The 4,313-nt window shown below is 27.4% G+C and overlaps 2 long non-coding RNA genes across 2 annotated transcripts; one reads left to right on the top strand and one right to left on the bottom strand.

Annotated features, from left to right (window-relative positions):
* Window positions 1-385: 385 nt before the first annotated feature.
* LOC128295468 (uncharacterized) lies at window positions 386-2,812 on the bottom strand. Its single transcript, XR_008285886.1, has 3 exons — window positions 2,457-2,812; window positions 549-757; window positions 386-439 (listed from the first exon to the last, which is right to left on the bottom strand). It is a non-coding gene; the product is annotated as an uncharacterized LOC128295468 (long non-coding RNA).
* On the top strand, window positions 2,151-3,387 carry LOC128295467 (uncharacterized). The gene is made up of 2 exons (XR_008285885.1): window positions 2,151-2,443; window positions 2,807-3,387. It is a non-coding gene; the product is annotated as an uncharacterized LOC128295467 (long non-coding RNA).
* The last annotated feature ends 926 nt before the right edge of the window (window positions 3,388-4,313 follow it).

The raw sequence follows: 4,313 nt of genomic DNA on the forward strand, positions 1-4,313 counted from the left end.
AGGTGTATTCTACACAGGCAGAGACACGACCATGTGTCTCAGCCGTGTATGGAATACGACTTTGGGACACGGGCGTGTGGAGCCTTAAAGTATGAAATTTCCAAGATTTTCGTAAGTTCTCGGTTTAGTCCCGAACCCTTTCTAAAGTATGTTTTGGGCTCCGTAGACTCAAATAAGGGACTATGTGTAAGTAAATGAACGTTTAGAAATATGAATGAAATTTTATGGCCCGTATTTTAGTTTAATGTTTGTACGTTTGTCCGGTAACGCCTCGTACCTTATCCCGACCTCGGGTACGGGTAAGGGGTGTTACAGAATTCCTCGTGTACATCCTCCTCTCCTCTTAATTGTGATAAGAATTCATCTGTTCTCCTCTTTTTGTCTATTTTCTTTATGTTGCTTTCTTTCAGTATATTCATCATACTTTCTCTAATGACACCTGTTAATAAAATAAAAATAATTCACACTTTATATTGTTATCAATTATATATAATCTTTATTGATAAATTTACAATAACATTTAAAAATAATAATAAAGTATCACATACCGGTAACATTAGGGCATGGTGCAACATTGTCGATTTTATGAGCAATGTGCTCTTTAAATCATGTTATTTCTCATTTCACAACTTTACCAAAAAGTTTACATACGACATTTCTTTTCGTATTTGGCATTGAAGTTCCAAAGTGCCAACCTATATCATTACTTGGTGCACCCTTCAATCCTTTAGCCGGCAACTCTTCATGTGGTGGCATGCTTTATTTTTATTTATATATAAGAAACATAAAATTATATTTAGAAATATAAGCAACTCATTACTTATATTATCAACAATATAATACAAAAAATAAGTAAACATCATTAACATGGAAAAATTAAATTTATTGCATAATTCATAACTTATTTATATTTTTAAAAACAACAATACACCATAACCCATTATTATTTGGTTCCAAAGTTTTTGTATAAATAGTTTGTTTTGTTCCATCTTAATAAAATTTAAATTCAAATTGGATCAAATTTAAAATTAAAGTTTTTCATATTATCCAAACTAAAATCAATAGAGATTTATCTAATATTGAATTGAAGTCATCTATCGATTTGATGAAGAAAACACGATGAATTAATTTGTCTTGAATTTTTACTTTTTATAATACAAGTTATAAGTGATGGAGGCTATAATTATTTTCATTAATTTTGTGTGTAACCTTAAGCAAACCGCAAACAACAGAGGTTATAATTTTTCATTAATTTTGTGTGTAACCCTAAACAAACCACGAGTAATAAAAGTTATAAAATTTTAAAATAATAATAACAAATAATAAATAATTATCATTATAAATTATAAATTATAATTACAATATTAATTAAAAAATAACTTATAAAGTAAAATTATAAATCGATAAGATTAAAGCTTTCATATTAAAAATATAATAATATCATCTTCATCAAAGTAATTTTCATTTTTAGTAAGATCTCTCCAAACAATTCTAACTTATTAATCTCCAATTTTTTAGTGATTGTTTTAGATGCTACTTGATATCACCATAAACATTATAATTTTAAAACTTCAATTTCATTTGATTTTATTTTCATATAAAATTTTAATAAATATATATATTTTATATAAATCTTATTTATGTGTCATAACTACATTTTGAATGTTTTATAATTTAATATGAAAAAAAATAATTCATTTGGTTGACCTATTGTCTCTATCAATTTCATAATCAATTACTTTATTTTATTTCCAATTAACTTCAATTGGTAAAATCTTATAAAATCTTAAGTTATTATACGGTAAAATTATAATTTCTTCCTAAAAATGTCAAAATTTCAATTTAATCCTTATGAGTACTATCAAGATACAAACCAATACAAAATCACATTTTAACTCTAATAAAATGTATAACTTAATTTTAAATTAATATTTTTAGTTGTAGTGTAGGATGGTTTAAGGGCTTTTAGAAGTTAATTGTTGGGTTGGATATAGAGAATGGGCAGCACACTAAGAGACCAAACAAAAATTAAAATAGACACCAAATCTAACAAAAATCAAATAGAAATCCACAAGCCCAAAAAGACTAAAAAAATAAAAGAAAAATCTTATTATATAAAAAAACAAATGGATTAAAAAAAAAATCAAGGTCATCAACTCTCAAGTCTCTCAACCGTCAGTCACTAAAAAATTCAAAAACAACAAAACCATTGGAACCCACAAAATTTTTTCAAAACCCATTGGTCCCATACAAGGCATCCATCCTTCCAAAACCTTTCCCCTTCTCTCATCAAACCTAAAGAATATATTTACAGATTCAACTTTCAAGACTTGTTTGTTATCTATTCACTAATCTATCAACTGCTTTTCGGGCATGATACAAGTTACAACAATATTTGCATTTTACAGCAAAAACAAGCAAGAATCAAGATACAAAATTTCAGGTACTTTACTTACTTGAAATTATGAATCTCCGAATGTGCAAGTGATCAGGGTTTGCTTCTCGGGTTCAACGGTAGCTTTGTTGTGTTGTGATTTTGTTTCATTTGGAGTTTAGAGTCTAAAGTCTAAACTGAAATATGAGAATTTCATATTTTTCCATTGCTTTTGATTGCTTTTTTCTGTTGTATTTGGACTTCTTTTACTTTTTTTATTGAAAACTATCTGATTTTACAGGTGAGGAATATATTCTCTTTTATCTCTATTGATTTTTTTTTAAAGAAATAGGATTTTTTTTTAATTTTACTGTAATAGAAAATAACAGGAATAACAAATCGTTATTGCCGCCGTTATTTGTTAAATTACAGCTGCGATCCACCACTATTGGTCCACCACTATTGGTGTAGCCCCGTTTCACACCGCTATTTTCAGTAATAGCTGTTTCGGACAGCGCCGTTACCACTATATAGTGGCCGCTATTTTAGTATCCGACCGCTATTTACATCCCTACTAAACAGCAATGGGAGGAGAAGAGAGATTTAAAAATCGTGTCTGACAAAAGGAAAATGAGAGTCATTAGCCAACGAAAGGACGAAAAGAAGGATCTGGAAATGGTAACTGGAAAAGGGGTAGTATGATCAATGAGAAAATATTGGGAATTGAATCGGGTAATTAAGATTTTTGTCAGGTTAAATGTTGGGCATTGGTTGTATGGAAATGGGGCCTGGTGGGTTTTAGGAAAGTTTATTTAGGTTTTGGGTTAGGTTAAGAAAAGTTTCTGTTAGTTGGAGTTTTTTTATTGTAGCCTTAGTTTACCTTTTTTTGTTTTTGTACAAACTGTTGGCCAAGGCCCATTCTTTAATGCAAAGTCCCATATTATATTAAAAAAAAAAGTAAGTAAGTAAAAGGTATTGTTGGATATATTAGAGGTGGAGAATTTCTTTTTTAATTTCACATGTGCCATTAAAAAGTCATATTTAATAATAATAATTATCATTATTATTATTATTAAAAATAAAAGGAGAAATTATACTAAAATTCTTAAATTTTGTTTAACATTGTATATGCATCATCTAACTTTAAGAAAACATATATTAAAGAATAAATAAAAATTATATAATCTAAAAGATTTTCATTCATAAAAATCAACCAAGAATTTTGGAGTTAATTTTTCATATCCAATCTCATAAAAATTTAATCTTTGAACTCTACACATTCACTTTGATTTTTTTTTTTTTACTTCGTTGTTTTAAGCTCTCTTCATTATTATTTTCTTTACTTTTTTTTTCCTCATTTTTCATGCAAATCAACAACAGCTCTGCTCTTCCTAAATCATTAAAATAAAAATAATTATGTTTTATTTATAGTCAAAAGTAGAATCTTAACTTGTAATTTAAGACAAAATTGGTGGGTTTAGAGAGGAAGAAGAGTATTTTTTATTATAAATTAAAAAATGCAAAATTAAAAAACGAAATGATTGGTTTTGAAACGAAGAAGGGTACTTTGTATTATAAATTAAAAAGAATAAAAAAATTTCAAATCTTCAAAAATTGAAACTTACCAAAGAACGCAGATAATATAATAAAACATTTTGCTCTTCTCTTGCTCTCTTCTTCCTTAATTTTTTCTCTTTTTTTCTTCATAATTATTAGAAAAATTCTACAGATAAACCATTGATGATTAAAGTTTTTATGATTCTCAAGAATGAAATGAGTATTGTAAGCCCATATTTCGTTCCTTGAAAACTCAAGAAGCGACAATCGGCCTAATAGTGGAAACCGAATATTGTATTGTGATATATTTTGTCAGGACTTTTAGTGCTTTGAGAAAAAAAATAAAACAAAATAAAATTTGTAGAGCAATTTCTAGGTAAAA

The sequence above is a fragment of the Gossypium arboreum genome, chromosome 7 (genome assembly GCF_025698485.1).
Source record: "Gossypium arboreum isolate Shixiya-1 chromosome 7, ASM2569848v2, whole genome shotgun sequence".
Classification (NCBI taxonomy): domain Eukaryota; kingdom Viridiplantae; phylum Streptophyta; class Magnoliopsida; order Malvales; family Malvaceae; genus Gossypium; species Gossypium arboreum.